Source organism: Sus scrofa, chromosome 15 (genome assembly GCF_000003025.6).
Source record: "Sus scrofa isolate TJ Tabasco breed Duroc chromosome 15, Sscrofa11.1, whole genome shotgun sequence".
Classification (NCBI taxonomy): domain Eukaryota; kingdom Metazoa; phylum Chordata; class Mammalia; order Artiodactyla; family Suidae; genus Sus; species Sus scrofa.
The window spans coordinates 72,121,055-72,139,756 of record NC_010457.5 but is presented as its reverse complement, the minus strand read 5'-3'; the positions used below and the strand labels follow the sequence as shown (position 1 = coordinate 72,139,756).

At 36.2% G+C, this 18,702-nt stretch overlaps 1 protein-coding gene across 2 annotated transcripts in view; it reads right to left on the bottom strand.

The window, feature by feature from the left end:
• Positions 1-18,702, bottom strand: part of CSRNP3 (cysteine and serine rich nuclear protein 3) — a 201,416-nt gene that overhangs the window by 102,513 nt on the left and 80,201 nt on the right. The gene's annotated exons all lie outside the window — the stretch shown is intronic.

Here is an 18,702-nt window from a genome sequence, read left to right as displayed (position 1 = left end):
TGAATTTTGTATGAATGTATGTAAAGAAATATTTACAGTAAGAAAGAACTATAAATAAATGCAAGGGATATAGAAATAGCTAACAAAACAAATTACCAGTAAAATACTGTGTCCTATGGAAAGACTATTGTCTGTAAACAATGCATTAAATACAAAAGCCTATTAAATTTGTTAATGTTGAAAAAAGGTATTTAAAGGTGGAGAACAGAGTTGGAAAGACCTAGAAAGAGACAAAATGATGATAAAACTGTAATGAGCTTCCTAGGTCTACTATTGTTGTAAATGACCTTGGTGAGTTCTTCTATCATCTTATGCCTTATTTGTCAAATCTGCAAAACAGGAACAGAAAAACCTTTGGAAAGCATGTCATGGAAATATATAGCAATATTTTTATACCTCATTTCCCTAAATTGGCCTTAACCAAGGACTGTCAACTAATATTAGTAAAATAAGAAGAAATTGTGTGAGATTCTAATGCTTATTTATTGATGATTTTTATTTTTTCCATTATAGTTGATTTTCTAATGATTACTTAAAAGAATTTTTAAATGCATTATCCTAATAGCAGAGACAAACATATACTAAGTAGATAGGACTTTTGGAAATAAGAGGTGATTTTTTTTTCATAATACATGAAGAAAAATATAAATAAATTTAGTAAATAATTTGAAACAAATATCATAAAGTTGCCTCAGGATTAAGAAAAAATTACAAAATATCCATCCTTCCAATCAAAATTCTGGAACTCTGTCAGCGACGTGATAAGAGAACTGCAGCAGAGTTTGATTCTCACATTACACAATGAACAACAGTGCCTCTACTTATATAACAGTATCATCAGCCAAGAGTTCTTTAAATTTGAAATTAACAGAGAAACACAAGATCACGGCTTAAAGAAGCAAATTCCATCCAAGATTAAAACGATGTTTTAATTTACTTTGTATATTAAAATCTGTGAATTCAAAAAAGGTGTTTCAGTTCTTATTATGGACACTTATTAGCTTGGCTTTTCTCTAATGACAGAGGCATCATAGAATCATTTTGTTTTGCCTCCCTTTTCTACAAAATTACTAAAGCTTGTCAGAAGTAATCCAGCATATGTGGTATCCAACTCATGAAAGAATTTGAACACAGACATGCTAAATGGATGGTCCTTTGAAAATTCTATTGCATGAAAGAAGATGGAGAAGATTTACTGATAAATTCACCTGTGTTTCCTAGAACTGCACTAACTGGTATTTACATATATCAGTAGCTCAGGCTGTGTTTCCCTTGATAAGGCCAGATTTTCTTGCTACATTGTATCCTTTACAACATGTTCAGAGAAGTCAATATGTTGGCTTTGTCAGCCTCAAACTCCAGGACTAATTCAATTCAATTCAACAAACATTTATTGAAAGTTTACTCCATACCAAGTCCTGAGACACTTGATAGGGATATAAAAATGATATATACACTGTACCCAAGAAGATTATAGCTAAAAAAATTGCTGAGAAAGTTATGGGAGGAGTGGTAAAGTAGAGAAATTAATGTTTTGTTTTGTTTTGTTTTTTTGCCTTTTAGGGCTACACCTGTAACCTATGGAAATTCCCAGGCTAGGGGTTGAATTGCAGCTACAGGTACTGGCCTTTGCCACAGCCCCAGTAAAGCAGGATCTGAACTGTGTCTATGACCTACACCACAGCTCATGGCAACACCAGATCTTTAACCCACTGAGTGAGGCCAGGGATCAAATCGGAATCCTCATGGATACTAGTCAGATTTGTTTCTGTTGCACCACAATGGGAACTGCAGAAATATTTTGTGAGGTTTGAATTTTTTTTTTTTTTTTTTTGTCTTTTTGCCATTTCTTGGGCTGCTCCCATGGCATATGGAGGTTCCCAGGCTAGGGGTCGAATGAATCGGAGCTATAGTCACCGGCCTATGCCAGAGCCACAGCAACGCGGGATCTGAGTGGCGTCTGCAACCTACACCACAGCTCACAACAATGCTGGATCCTTAACCCACTGAGCAAGGCCAAGGATGGAACCTGCAACGTCATGATTCCTAGTCAGACACGTTAACCACTGAGGCATGACGGGAACTCCAAAGTTTGAATATTTTATTGACTTAACATGAATTTAGGTACAATCCATACAGTTTCTTTCTTTCTTTCTTTCTTTCTTTCTTTCTTTCTTTCTTTCTTTCTTTTCTTTCTTCTTTCTTTTTCTTCCTTCCTTCCTTTTCTTTCCTTTCTTTCTTTCTTTTTCTTTCTTTCTGCCCTCTCTCATAGCACGTAGAAGTTCCCCAGGCCAAAGCTATGACCCACAGCAGTGACAACACCAGTTCCTTAAGCTACTAGGCCACCAGGGGAGCTCCCAATTTCTTTGTTTTCAACATTGTTTTCTAAAATCAGAAAATTGTTACTGTAATGAGAAGTCATTTATCAAATGTCATATACATATATATTACATTCATGTAATGGCTACATATTCCTACGCTATGCTTCACATCAAGAGGTTGAATCTAATTTCTCTTGCCTTTAGTCTAAGCTAGTCTTAATAATTTGCTTAACCAATAGAGGCTGCAGAAATGATGTTTGGGAAATTACAAGGTTAGGTCCTAAGAAACTGTAGCTTCCATTTGGGTCTCTTGGAGCCTCTTGAGTCTTCCAGGGGCCTTGAGCTGCCATGTTAGATGATTAACTATCCTAAGACTGCTATGGCAAAGCCACATATAAGTACTTTGGTCAAACAATTCAAAGTGAGCCCAGAGTTCTGGCCATTCTTGATGCCTAACACATATGTAAAGCCCTCTTGGACCCTCCAAACCTACCCACCCACTAAGTGGATATCATGAAGCAATTCTAGTTGTCACTATGTGGAGAAGAATTGCTGAACTAAGCTTTTCACAAATTTTTGTCCTAGAGAATTTATAAGATATAATAAAATGGTTGCGGTTTTAAGCCCCTAAATGTTATGGTAGTTCCTCAGCAGTTGGTAACTGGATCCTATTTACATGTATATGACAGAGAAAACATAATAAACCTAAAAGTACATGAAAGGACAGTCTGATATACATATTCAGTGAAATGAATGGATTTAATAGGTGCATTAAAAGAAAATACAACTTAGGAGGGTGGAAAAAGAAGCAAAAAACTTGAGGGAGTGTCCAAAGCGTACCAAGACTGAGTTATGGGAGAAGACTGTATTATAGGAATGGGGTTTCTGAACAAACAGGGAAGAAACTGCATCACTAGCCAGGAGAAAAGGGAATACCCAGTTTCAAATGGTACTTTGGGAAAAAGTACAGAAAAAAGGGCAAGACCTTTACTAACTATAGTGAGAGAGGAACTTTGAGGGAATTTGGGTGACAGGAGACTTAGGGATGTGTTGGAAGGTTGAAGGAAAAAAAGGAAGTCTAGTGCCCAATCTTCAAGTGCTCTGAAGCTTGAAGTGAGGAAATCTTTGCAACATTTGAGACACTGGGAAATGACCAAGATATATGAAAAGACGTATGGTCAAAGTGATGAATACAGAAAGAAACTTTAGCAGTTGAGGAGTATCTAGACTTGTAGAGTACCAAGGTAGCATGGCGTCTGAGAAAGAGGAGATAAGAAGAAATGATGAGGGCCTGAACTATAGGTGGCAACAGAGGAATGAAGTAAAAGGAATTCATCATAAAGAAAGAAAGAATTTAAAACTGGTTGGATAAGCCAATCTCTGATCTTATTTACAGCTTAAAAAAATCAGTGGTTCTATGATTAAGATACCAATTATGTATGACAAATAGAGAGCAGGTAACCTGTTTTGTTAGATTTAGTAATTTCACAGGTATTTTTATTTATATTGGCCTCAGTTTTTCTATTTTCAAATATTGTGAAAAATTATTAATATCAAATATTGTTAGTGGTATGTTTGGGACCCTGCAAAAAACTATAAAATAAAACAAGATCTTCCTTAAATAGACTGCATAGACGAGTTCATTTATATTTCCTTCGCTGTCTGATTTCTAATAGGGAAAAGACAAATATGTTAGTTCTACAAAGATTTTCTTTTCTTTCACTTTTTAGGGCTTCATCTGTGGCATATGGAAGTTCCCAGGCTAGAAGTTGAATCAGAGCTGCAACTGCTGGCCTACGCCATAGTCACAGCAACATAGGATCCGAGCCACGTCTATGACCTACACCACAGCTCCTGGCAACACTGGATTCTTAACCCACTGAGTGAGGCCAGAGATCAAACACACATCCTCATGGATACTAGTCGGGTTCATAATCCACTGAGACACAATGGGAACTTCTACAAAGATTTAAAAAGTAGATAATTTTGGATAATGCAAACTAAAACTTAAAACACACTCCATCCACTCCCCAAAACCACTACCTATCAAAGTAAACAAGCCTATTGTAGTTGTATTCTTTTGATTCTTCATTCTATCTGGATATTAGACTACCGAAGTAGCAGATGTTAAGTGGCCAGTGAATGGCCACTCAGAATGATGCAAGTTAAATGGTAGGAATAACTCTGTAATTGCTGCTACTGCATATACAGTGTGTACATAAATCATCTGAACATGGCTCTAAAGAAAGTCTTTATTTCAAGTGACCTGGAGAAGAAAGTATCCAGGTTTTCTCCTCACCCTCCATTCCCTTTATCACCACAAAGGCATTAGAAAACAGCATTTATCAAGAGAAAAGAGTAAATGAAGCAAACCTCCTCTGTGAGACCACAAAGGATACATTTAGTGACCATCAAGTTGATTATAATGATTTTTTCTTATGCTGAATTAAGTATCTAACCTGGGGGAAAAAATGAAGTCAAACAGTATATGCAAAAGTATGAACTGAGCAGGTAAAAAAAAGAAAAAATAATAATTTATTAGGCCCAGTGGCTGTCAACAGAAAGGTTATATCATAACTAAAAGGGCTCTGACATTGCTTTTGGGTTCAAGGCGCCCAAAAGAGTTTCCCATATTTTATTTCATCAATAATACTTGGCTAATAGATATAATTCACCTTGATTTGTATGACAAAGACTTACAGAAACAGCTATGGCATGTATAGACCTGAATTCATTCAGTCAGTCACTCCTACATTTATTCATTTTATATTCACTGAATACGATGTGCTCAGAACCTGGTTTGGTGCTCTGACAAGTTAAAGAATAAGTCATAGTCTGTAAGCTAAGTGGCTTTCCATCTGGATGTAGGGACAGATATAAAGAGGTTGATACAGCATAATGGGATGCTTTCTCTAAAGAATATATAAGATCATAAAGACAGGAGTGAATAATACTATATAAAAATAGCTAATAGTTATCAAAGACTTATCTAGGATTGAAGTGTTTTAATTTACATGTATTAATTGACTTATATAACCACTGCCACAAGCCTATGAGGTTCGCTACTTTTATCATCTCCATTTCATTGATGAGACAGCTAAGGCATACACTTGCCACCATGACAGAGTCAGGATGCAAACCCAGGTAGCATGACTGGTAGCATGGCTTTAATGCAGTACAGGTCTTCTAGGAGCATGTTACTTAAAGGTAGTCATGGCAGGCTTCGTAGAAGAGGTGACATGGGAAATAAATCTTAAGGGATGAGTAAGAGTTCTTTTGTGGAAAAGAAGAAGAGAAATCTGGGCAGAAGGGCTAGACTATATATAGATTCTGAGGTATGACTAATGTATGTGTGAAAGAAACTAAAATTTTTACTGTGAAAATGGTAGGGCTACTTGATCTTGATGGCACTGTGCATTTATAATGCGGAGATATTTGGAATTCATCTTAGAGTCAGTTTGTACTTACAGGGGGTGCTTAAGAGGCTTGACTACAAGTGTGTTTTATTAGGTAACCCAGGAGAATGAATTTAGAGAACAGGTCTGGAGGAAGGGAGACAAAATGAGACAGTTGAAAGATCCTAGAGAAAAGTTGTAAGGTTCTGAATGAAGACAGTGGCAGTTCTGAGGATGGGGAGGAAATATTTTAAGGAAGTAAATCAAAAGATACTTAGGCTGGGAGTGAGGAGGAACACTGGATCCAGGATTTTTAATTTGGTAACACCATGGATGATGATACCAGTAACCAAGTTTAGGAATATGAGAGGAAAATCAGATATGGAGCCATTCAGTGGTTGAATGTATACCATGCACCAGGCAAAAGGACATGATTCTAAAGATCCAAAGATTCCTTCTTGACTTCTGCATGCTCAATGCCTGGCAGAGGAGCTCATAGACAAAAATCTATCAGTCACATACACAATTCCATCATAGCTAACTTTTAAGAGTATAGAATTTCTGAGTGGCCTGATTAATGGTAAAGAAAGCACAATCAATTTCATAATCAAGCCTCAAATCTGAAATACTATCAATTGAACTTAATTATGGTACTCAAATAAGGAAACTATATAAAAGTATTCTATTCAGATTAAAATCATGATCCAGATTGCAAAATCCACCTCCATGCTTTATGTTAATCATATGACATGAAGAAATACAAGAAATAAATTAGATTTATCCTTTAGGCAAATGTTTTAATGAGCTTAATCCTGCAGCATGCTATTAATGCTAGTGACTGGTTTCTTTGAAATGAGGCATGCTTTTTCTTTCTTGTTCATATAGTCAGCTTCCTATTTAGTATTCATTATTCATGTCTATTTTTATCAAAAAGCATTATTACATGAAACCATAATCCAAGCATGTGTGGCTCTAATTTTTATCTCTGGAGGGAAGGAAATTATGCAGCCTTATTGTACTGGTATATGATTGTTATATAACATGCGATCACAGTGCATATGTGCTCCTTTGTATTAGAAGGTGCTGCTTCTTAATTCCGGTTGTCAGGCTAAAGAATCTTTTCATACTTGTTTTAGTTTAGAACATCAACATGACATCAAAGAAAAGCCACTAGCCTTGTAAATAAATAGTAAGAACAAGTATTGATCACAGTCTCATTGAACTATCTAGAGCTTACTCTAAATTCTAAGAATTTATGTGGGGTTAAGAAGAGAAAGAACTGTAATACATTTTATCTGAATATTGTGACTTCTGATAATTTCAGTTGACAACCATGGATACCACAGCTATTGCTACCCTTTTGAAACCACAGAAAGATTTGGATAGTTATCTATGGTACAAGCAATTATGATGGCTGAGAAAAAATTGGGCATTATATTGCTACTGTTTCTCTGCCATTCACAGTGAGGTAACTTTAATGTTGTCTATATATGTTTATTACATTGCATTTATACAGTATTTTTTTGACCTAGAAAGCCCATGGCTACATTATTCCATTTCCTCATTATTCTAATTTACAATATGCTATGGCTACTGTGAAACCAGGTGGCAATAATAAATTTATGGTTTAATGGACTACAAGAAGAATGAGGCTTTTAAATACAAAGATATTTCAAGAAACCACAGGTATAAAAATTAAAACTTTAAATTATCTAAATATACTTAATACATACTTATCAATGTGGTAGATTATCAGACAGCCATTAAAATCAGTATTAAGATTATGTGAAAACAATAAAAATTCTTACAAAATTACCAGTGGAAAAATTTATCAGAAATATAAACAAACATCTGATATGTATAAAAGAATACTGGAGAGGAATTAAAGGGATTAAGGGATTACGTGTGAGTTTAAAGCAGTATATACAGTGTGAGCTCAATATTTTAAATGTGTATAAGCATAGATAATTGGAAAAGTAGTATCAAAATCATAAGGAATAGTTATCTCTTGGACATTAGGTAATGGTGATTTTGATTTTTGACTTCGGCTTTTTCTACATTTGACAAGTATTCTGTTTCCTGTTACTGATACAATGTAAAGTTAACACTATTATAATTTTTATATTAAAATTATGCTAAAATAATTTAATTGTAAGAAATGCATTTAAAAATAAAAGTATTGTTCAATTTCAGCTGCTCTAAGTTTAAGCCTTTAGATATCAAGGAAATTGAACTCTGTCTTCAACTCTACCCTTAGGCTGGATTTGACACTTGATGTCATCCTGTCTACTAGGTTTTTTAAAGATGTGATTTCTTCTGATTAGTGAACAGATTCCTTTTCAACATTTTCTCCAAGCAACCACACACTGTGCTGTTTTTCTAAATTCGCCTTTGAGGTACAGCAACGAGGTTCACATATCTACTCCAATGCCTTCTCTATAGACCAGAAGAGGTGACTGGTCTATAGAGACCAGTCACAATAAGGTCTCAGTTACCCTACTTCTGACCTAAGAGTTACCCTACTTCTGACCCAGCTGGTGAAGCTTACATTATGATAAATTATTTTACTTGCCTGAAGGAGAGAGATTGCATTTACACACACACACACACACACACACACACACACCATAAGGGCACTAGAGGAAAGAGATTTGTGTTTATATTGGAGGAAGATCTTGAGAATTAAAAAAAAAAAAATCTGTAGCTGGGCATTATGGTATTCCAGTTGAAATTTAACAGCAGAAAAATTGGAAAGCCTGGGGCGAAAGTGTCTAATTGGGAAAATATTGATGTCTTCACACTAAATTTTCCTTATATGTGGAGGATGCCTGCAAAGCAAATATTCAACAGTTGAACTCTTGCTTTCTTGCTATCCCAGGGAGACAGGATACTGAAACTTCTGAACTTAAATATACTATTGTAGGTTTTGTATTTAGCTATTAATTCTATACTGGAAAAGAACCAGTCATAACATGGTTGGAGAGTGTTTCCCAGGCAACAATTTGCGGGGCAACTTTTAATCTGTAACGACCCATAAATCTTTGGCTATAAGTAGGACAGTCTGCAATAGAAGGTCATTCTCAGTCCCCAGCATGGTATTAACTGTGAGATGGTCTCTGACTTTTTTTTTTTTTTTTTTTTTTTTTGTCTTTTTAGGGCCGTATCCATGGTATATGGAGGTTCCCAGGCTAGAGGCTGAACTGGAGCTGTAGCTACCGGCCTACGCCACAGCCACAGCAATGTGATATCCGAGCCGCGTCTGCAACCTACACCACAGCTCACAGCAACACCGGATCCTTAACCCACTGAGCCAGGCTACGGATCAAACCTGCATCCTCATGGATACTAGTCAAATTCATTTCCGCTGAGTCATGATGGGAACTCCTGTCTTCTGACTTCTTGTACTCACTTTTCCCCTTCATCAGCTCAACCCTTGCTCCCTTCTTAAGACTCAACTCAAAATGTCCCCCCCTTTAAAGCCTATTTCCACATCCTTTGCACACAGAGAGAAAAGGCCATTCCTTCCTTTCTCTTTCATGTGTTCTTATTTATTATTACTCTACTATCCATTTTATAACATCATACAATCATTTAATGTGTTTACATTATATAGATACCTATAAATTGCAAGGTTCCATGTTATATATATTTACATCTTTAGTGCCTGCCACAAGACTTTTATCTCAGAGATGCTCATTGCTTCTGACTTCTTATAAAATTGTTTTTAGAACATAGGCATAAAGTTACACAGGCTTTTAGATATCTAGCTGTCTTTAGAATGTTTGATAATGCTGGTAACGTGCAAGTTGTTATTCAGAGAACAGAATTACTATTTAACATCTTTCTAGTTGGTATTTTTTGAGTTGTCTCAATAAAAAACAGATGAAAAGCTGAGGTTGCACATACTTCCTCCTCCCACCCCTCACAAGAGGGTTATGAGAATTGGATCAGACAGGATATCTTGCCATTTTTCTCCTCTAGTAGCTGTTCCACAGCTGGTAACACATTTTAAGTCTTGTTAAAATTTTCTTCAACTGATAAAACTTCTTGGGCCTTTGCCTCAAGTACCACTCATCATTACTACCCCCTTTGCCAACAATTTTTTTCCCTTTCCTCCTTTTCTTCCAAATACAGAAAAGATATGCTTGAACTGTTCCCATATCCAAGAGCAGTGCCCATGATTTTGTACATATTGTCTAACATAGTCTCTTTAAAGTTAAAGGTAGATTTCTTTTGGAGTACAGACACTTGCACATCAAGGGCTATTCAGGCTTTGCTAATGGGTCTACACAAACATTTCATATTTTGGATTAACACTTCTGCCAATATGTAAGCCATTTTAAGTATACTCTCTATGTCAAGAGAAGATTTCTGTCAATTCATGGCATGTGTTAAATAAAAGTATGTTAGACTAAAATGTCTACATGCTAATATTACATACAGAAGAGCTTTGTGTTTATTTTCATTCAGTGTTAAATTTCCTAGACTTTAATGGTCATTAACATAAGAAATAGTATCAAGACCTTGATTGATGATAAGAACCCCTTCCCCCATAAAATCTTCAGCAGATGGACCAGAAAGAAATAAGAGTTTACAAAGTAGAAATTTCTTATTTAGTTTTTGTCTATCACGACTATCTATTCTTTCCTTTTGAGGCAAGGGACATAGTGTGCTATGGAAAATAGATTTCAGTTTGATTGTAGAGAATTTCTTAGGACAAAAGATACTGTAATGTGGCTTGTATTGCAACAATTTTATAAACACTTATGTTAAAGTCACAGCAGAGAGAATCAATGTAATTTTACAATATTTTCAGAGAATAAAACCTGAACAGTCCACTTTCGGATTCAGTGAATATACTGCCAAAATTGAAATGACTTTTTATAGACTATTAAGAGCAAAGAATAAACATAAGAATCATTGCTGAACTGGAAAAGTTCAAGAAATCATTCTTGAAGAGGAAGAAAAAAAATTTCCACCATTCTTCCTTTATGAGTTCAATTTCATATGGCCTTTTAGGGGGGTGTTGTCCTGTGAAACTTGAATTTATTCAACCTTTGGAAGGACTTAAATTTTCTCCTGATATGTTTTAAACATTTCTTTTGTTTTTAAGTAGCCATTCAAGGAAGAAGGACCACTTGTAGTTTTATCCCATTTTATTGATGGGAAAAGCAAGGCATAAATATTTCAAGAGGCCACTTTCTTAGCTTAGACTAATGCTTTTTTTCATTCAAGCACTCTGGCTTTTTGTTATCTAAATGTAAAAATACATTTGACAAGTGGTAGTCCTTAGTAATTAATATAAGAAATTAAAGTCTTTCCTTTTTTTATGTTAGATAAATGGGCAGTGTTTAAAGAGAGGTTTCCTGTTCCTAGATGCATCATGTGAAAGTGGACACCTGTAACTAAATATAAATATGTAACATTTTTCACATCTCCAAGGTTTAAGCATCAGTGAGCCAAATTATATCATGAACTCCAGTGAAACAAATAGCTTAGAGATTAAAGACAAATCACTAATGGAGTAGATCAGCAAGCCAAACACATAACAGGAAAAAGTCTTGTTTACCATATAGACCTGTGTTTCATATCTGATCAAGTAGTTAACAAAATTATATATAGATATTTTGAGATTTGCTTTTAGCTAGTACTTAATCACTTAATTATTGGGTTGCTTTCCTTATTGTTAAAAACAGAATGATGTGAATAACTCAAGCTCAACATGGCAGCCAGGCTTTGGGTGGTTGGATGGACACTGTCACAGGAGATGAGAAGTCTGTGGGGCATGAAGGGAATCAATGAGAACTGCATTGCTTAAAGGTAGAGAGAAAAGATAGCCTAAATCTTGGGCCGGCTATAGAATAGCACAATAGACAACCTACCGAATGGGAGAAAATAGTTGCAAATGATGCAACTGACAAGGGCTTAATCTCCAAAATAAATAAACAGTTCATACAACTCAACAACTGAACTCAATCTCCTGAGAGAGACCATGATGGAAAATAATATAGAAAAAACCAAATGTATACATATATATGTATGACTGGGTCATTTTGCTGTACAGCAGAAATTGGTACAACAGTATAAATCAACTATACTCTAATTAAAAATTTTTTTAGAAAAGAATAACACTATATATAAGGATACAGGAAAAGAAATGGATAGATCAGGATTGCTCACAGTTGGTACGGAAACTATGGTTGAAGTGAGTACTAATAAAGGATCGTAACTACCTGATTCCTTTACTACAGAGACCAGTACCATGGGTCATTTTCAAAAAGGCTTGGTAGAAGTCACTAAGCAACTTCCTCGCCTCTGGAAGGAGTATATGTCTACTATTTAAAATTGAAATTTCTATTAAAATGTATTTTTAGGAAATAAATTCATTTATCCCACCATTTAACAAGGAAGGAATTTCCAGATATAAAAATAAAAAGTTTGTGAGCTCCCTAAGACAAGAAATAGGACCTAACTACAACCTTTTGTCCTTGAATTAGGAAAAATAACAAATGATGTTAGTTTTGAAAAAATTACATGCAGAGTAATTCCACAATATGGACAAATAGGAGACTAGAAAAATGGATTAAAATGCAGATTTAATATTTTTCCTATTTGTTCTTATAGGTCTCCTAACTTAATTATCTTCCCTTAAATTCCAGTGTATCAAAGTTAAATGGTGACAATGGAACCTGATTTTGCTCATTAGTACAACCGTAAATTCTATTGTACATCCCTTTTCTTTACTTGTAAATAACTGGGACTCCTTCTAAAGAATAATCTACAATTAAATTACATTCTGTTCATTAAAAAAAAAAAAAGTCAGCTTCCCAACATTCATCTTGGTCTAATGCATTTGAATGTTGTTCAGTTAGAAAGCCTAAAATAAGATACTTAATAAAAAGCATGTTCACCTGACAACCATATATTGTTTCTCCTAGCCTTTACCTGTGAGGAGGTTTGATACCATTTAGAACAAGTGATCTTAAAGGTACCTCTATCAGTAGAAATCAACAGTTTACAAACCGTTTTTTTGCTGTTTCTCTCAGCTTCACAGACCATTGTTTTGTTTTGTTTCTGGTACTAGAGAGATTTATTGAAGAAAATGGCAAAGAACCAAAATTTTGCATATGTTAAAAAATAATGCAATGGAAAGAAGAACTCCCATATTCCAATTCTCATACCTCATATGAACTGAGTAATAAGCAAAATATTTCACTTTTTTTCTTTGCACATGTTTTTTCTCTCTCCCCCCTCTCTCTCCCCCCTCTCTCTCAACAGCTCCTAACACATCACTCTACTGTAGTTTGTGCTGTATTTTAGATAAGTTAGATAAGTTTCTAGATTAAATGTTACAGCCTGGAGTGTGGAAATGTGCCTAGTTACTATTATGTTGCATGTATGATATGTTCTCTGTTTTTAGGCACTATAAGGCTATCATCAGTCACTTCAGAGTATTCTTTTCAGCAATCCATGCCTTACTAGAAAATTAATGATAAGGATGATCATCCCAAGATGAATATCATTACAGGTCACCACATAGATAGCTCTCTTTGGAAATGCAAAGATTTATTGGGGGCTAAAAAACATTAGATAACTGAATGCTTGCAAAAAATAATTTTTATATTCACAACAGATTAATAGGTAAAACCACTGACACTTTCATATACATGCTGCTTTTTAAAAATTTGGTGCTTATTCATTTAGTTATAATTGGCATAAAACATTGTGTAAGTTTAAGGTGTACAACGTGTTGGTTGGTTTGAGTATTTATGTATTGCAATATGATTACCACCATCTTGGTGCTAATTTTTAGATAAACAAGATAGATCTGATTATTTAGGTGACTGGAGTGAATTTATGTATATTTATTTACATATGTAAATATGTGTGTATGCATTTAAGCCATGATAAAGATAAGCCTGAAGCTGGTCATCTTTACTGTTCTTGTGCTTTCAGATAACTCTTCATTAGCAATTATAAATTTAAATACATTTCAGGTTCACTCTGGCACTTTATTTATATAAGCAGGTATAAGACAGCAGAAACTATGACAATGGCAGTGAATGAGTAGAGAATACCCAAGGGTGTTAAAATTCGAACACTTAAAACTCATTATGCTGGCTAAATAATATAATTAAGAGTTGCCATATATTCTACTCTATAATAGTTTTTCCCTTTTAACTTTTCTGTGGTTCCTATTTTCCTTTTACAGTGTTAGTAGCTCTAAAATAATATGTATTCATATCTTATATTTGTATGGTATTTAGTGTTAAAACCTCTTAGTGTTATACAGAACTGTTCAGACTGATAAAAAGGAAAACAGGCCAATTTTAATAAGAATATTAACTCTGACTATATTGACTCCATTTAGTGAACTGGAAATTAACTAAATAAGAAGCCAGCTTCCATTTTCTTTACACCTCTAAACGTAACATCAAACTTTAATAAATGTGGGCTCAGATAGTAAGAGAATTAAATGCAAGGCCCTAAGGGCAGAGGTTTCTAGGAATGTGCTCATAATAGAGTTTCACCTGGGATTCAATTAAATATTTAGTGAGAGTGGCTGAAAGGCGCTGAAAGCTGTGGGGGAGACGGAGATGAATACGGCACAGTTTTTGTCCTCTAGAATGTCATGCTCAATGGTAGCTAACACATTTCACATAGAGGAGGGGTGTAGGTGGTGGTGGGGGAGCGCCCTCCTCTTTTTCCTCTAGCACCTTCAAAACTATTTATATTTGCACCATTCCATCACCCTTTTCCCATTTCATAGGATGAAGTATCCTTTTTCCTGTTCAAGGCCAATACCTCTGCATGTGCCCTTGATCCCATCTTCTCCCTCTCTCTTCTTAGAAATTGTACTATAAATCAGCGGTCAACAAGTTTTTTTTTTTTCCTTCCTGAAATAGACTAGATAGTAAATATTTTAGGCTTTTGCAAGACATATGGTAGTTGTCACAACTACTCAACTCTGTTGTTACCATGCAAAAGCAGCTGTAGACAGTATGTAAACAAATTGACATGTTCCAAGAAAACTTAAATGTATGGACACTGAAATTTGAATTTTGTAAAATTGTTATGAGTCATAAAATGTTTTTATTTTTTTATTTTTTCAATCATTAAAAATGTAAAGCCATTCTGTGAGGTTATTCAGAAAGAAGTAGTGGGTCAAATTTGGATCTCATAGTTTGTTAACCTTTGCTATGAATAACTGCCATTCCTCCATATCTTCAATCTGTCCTTCTCTTCTTCTTTCCCCTTAGCCTATAATCACATTAAGGAGCATATTAAAAATATTTAGCAATGACTCTGGACACTGACTAATGACTGTGGATTCTGACCAATCAGAATAGATAAATCTGCCTATCAGGTCTGGCACAAGCCATAAGCAACGAGGGAATAATTTTGGTGTGTATAGGATAAATATCAGCCCAGAACATACCTTCTCATCTCATTTGAAAACAAAGCACTTTTTGCACTACCATCTTGATATTGCTTCACTTCTCTCTTTATACCCAATATTTTTGAAAATTATTCTAATTTGTTATCTCTCATCTATTCTTTAATAAGTTATCTGCTTCCACCTTTCCCTTAAAACTGATCTTTCCAGAAGAAACTTCCCCCCTTTTAATGTTTTCATCCCTTTTTAAGTGTTTTATTTCTGTCCCTTGCATTAAATTCCCCTAGCTGTATTCTACTTTTCCAACTTTTGATTCTTGGTTGCCATGGAAGGGTCCTCCATCTAGCCCTCTTCTCCGCAACCATTCCCACCTGGTGTTGCCCAGTGTTCTCCACCCACTGCTTCCTGTTCCCTGCTCTTTTTATTCATTCTTAGGGTTTGATTTTTATGATTTTTATTTTTTCCATTATAGTTTGGTATTATGGTTTATAGTGTTCTGTCAATTTCTACTGTACAGCAAAGTGACCCAGTCATACACGTATATACATTCTTTTTCTAACATTATCCTCCATAATGTTCCATCACAAGTGACTAGACGTAGTTCCTTGTGCTATATAGCAGGATCTCATTTCTTAGCCACTCCAGATGCAACAGTTTGCATCTATTAACCCCAGACTCCAAGTCCATCCCACTCCCTCCCTTTCCCCTTGGCAACCACAATTCCACTCTTCAAGTCTGTGAGTTTGTGCCGTGTATTTGTGCTGTATATAGATTCCAGATATAAATGATATCATATGGTATTTGCCCTTCTCTTTCTGAGTTACTTCACTTAGTATGAGAGTCTCTAGTTCCACCCATGTTGCTGCAAATGGCATTATTCTGTTCTTTTTTATGACTGAATAGTATTACATTGTGTATATATACCACACCTTCTTAATCCATTCATCTCTCAATGGACATTAAGGTTGTTTTCATATCTCGGCTATTGTGAATAGTGTTGCAATGAACATAGGGGAGCACGTATCTTTTTCAAGGAAAGTTTCATCTGGATATATGCCCAGGAGTGGGATTGCTGGGTCATATGGTACACTTTTATGCAAATGACCTCTATGCCTGCATCTCTGGCCTTGACCTCTCTTTAGATTTCATACTTATCTCACCACTTGACTTTCCCTCAGGGCATCTCAAAATCACTGTCAGACAATGACTCTGTAGTGATTCCCACCAGACATGCTTCTCTATCACATTCCATATCTTAGTCCAACACCACCACCTCTGTTGCTGAAGCCAAGAAACTTGGAGTCATTCTCAATGCTTTCCTGCCCTAATTCCATTTTTTCAAGCACTGACTTTTCCACCAAATGTTTCTTAGTTATTCCCCTTTAGTGGCATCCTTACCACTACTGTTTTTTCCCAGGCCTTTTCACTGAGCTGGACCACTGCACTAGTCTAGTCTTCAGTCTCCCTCTTTACCTGCCACAGAGTGGGCAATCTCAAACACAAATGGAAACCCCTTGCTCAACTCCTGAGTGAATCACTATCAGGACACTTACCATGGTCCCAAAACCCTCCACCATATGGACTCTGCTTCTTGCCTCAATCTTTTCTTCTGTCAAATCCTATATACAGGGAGTTCCCATTGTGGCTCAGCAGAAATGACTCTGACTAGTATCCATGAGGATGTGGGTTCGATCCCTGGCTCCGTTCAGTGGGTTAAGGATCCAGCACTGCCATGAACTGTGGTATAGATCATAGATGTGGCTCAGATCTCACATTGTTGTGGCTGTGGCTGTGGCATGGGCTGGCAGATACAGCTCTGATTTGACCCCTAGCCTGGGAACTTCCATATGCCACGAAGCAGCCCTAAAAAAAAATTTGTCCCACTAATAGGGCACTGAACATGAAATGCAACCATATACCTTCATATCTTTGCATATGCTAGTCCTATCATCTAAAATATCTCTTCTCTTCTGTGGCTCTTCCTGCTCATCTATTAAGATTCAGCCTCTGAATTCATGAAAGTGCTCTAAAAGCCTTCCCTCACTGTTACCATTATGTTTTCCAATTTGAATCCCAGCTTCACCACTAATGAGTAAGTAAGGTATGGTTAGTCATTGCCACTCCAGCTTCTACTCCAGTAACTGGTAAACAGGTCTAGGTGAAGAATACTTGGTAAGCCATGTAGGGTACTTGGCAAGGCACAGGATTCAGAGTGCCTGGATTCCATTCCTAGCAGCACAGCTTACTTGCTCTATGGTTTTGGGCTTATACTTTCTTTCTTGTATTCTTTTTATGGTTATACCTGTGGCATATGGAAGTACCTGGGCCAGGGGACAAATCAGAGCTGCAGCTGGGTCCTACGCCACAGCTGGGGCAATATCAGATTAGAGCCGCATCTGCGACAAATGCTGCAACTTGTGGCAATGCTGGGTCGTTAACTCACTGAGTGAGGCCAGGGATTGAACCCACATCCTAACAGAGACAATGTCAGGTTCTTAATCCACTGACCCACAGTGGGAATTCCTGGACTTTTACTTTCTAAGCCTCATATTTAAAATGGAAACTCCATTCATGAAAAAAAATTTTATCGGACATGGACTAAGTTTCAGACATTTTTCTAGGCACAGAAAAATTCTCACTCTCAAGGAAATTTCATTCTAGTGGGCATAAAGGAGAAGGGGAGGAAGAAAATAAATATGTAACTAGAAAACAGCTAAATGAAACATGCTGTATATCATCTAGTGGTAAGTGCACAGGGGATAAGAAGTAAGGTGCTGGGATAGAGAAGGAGGAGGTTTGCAAATTTTAGATAGAGTGATTAGGGAAAGCCTCACTGAAAGGTGATATTTTAACAAAGACCTGAAGGAGGTGAGGAAGCCATGAGAGTATCTTCAGTGAAGAGGATTCCAGAAAAAAAGAAATAGCAAATGCAAAGGATCTGCCCATTCCAGGAATAACAAGGAGGTGAGAATGTTGGAAAAGAGTGAGCAAGAGAAGGAGAGAGGAGATGAGGTGTGAGAAGAGCAGCAGACAGTGCTATCATTTGTAGTCCTTGTAAGGACTTTGGCTTTGACTCTGAGTGAAACAGTCGCTGGAGGGTCTTGAGCAGAAAAGTGAATAATCTGAATAAGATTAGAGATGACTCTGGTTGCTGTGTGAAAATACCCTGTGGGAGAATAAGGGTAGAAAGAAGGGCCAGTTAGGAGGCTACTAAATAACCCGGACGAGAAATGATAGAGAACTGAATCAGGTTAAGGTGATAAGACATGGTTTATTCTGAATATATTTGGGAGCAGAGTCAAAAGAGACTTGCTGTATGTCAGATGAGAGAAAAGAGAGGAGGCAACCTTGACTCTAGGGATTCTCATTGGGCAATTACAAGGAGGACGCTAGGGCTTTATGCTGGGAAAACCTGCAAAAGTTTTCCAAGAGATGATTAAGAATAGGACTCTAGCTTAGGTCAAATTAACTTTGAGATGTCTATTACATATTTAAGTGATGTCAAATAGGTAGTTCTGTATCTATACATATTAGCTGAAATTTATGGAAGGATTTTAAGCTAAAGATAAACATTCTCCAGTGAACAAAT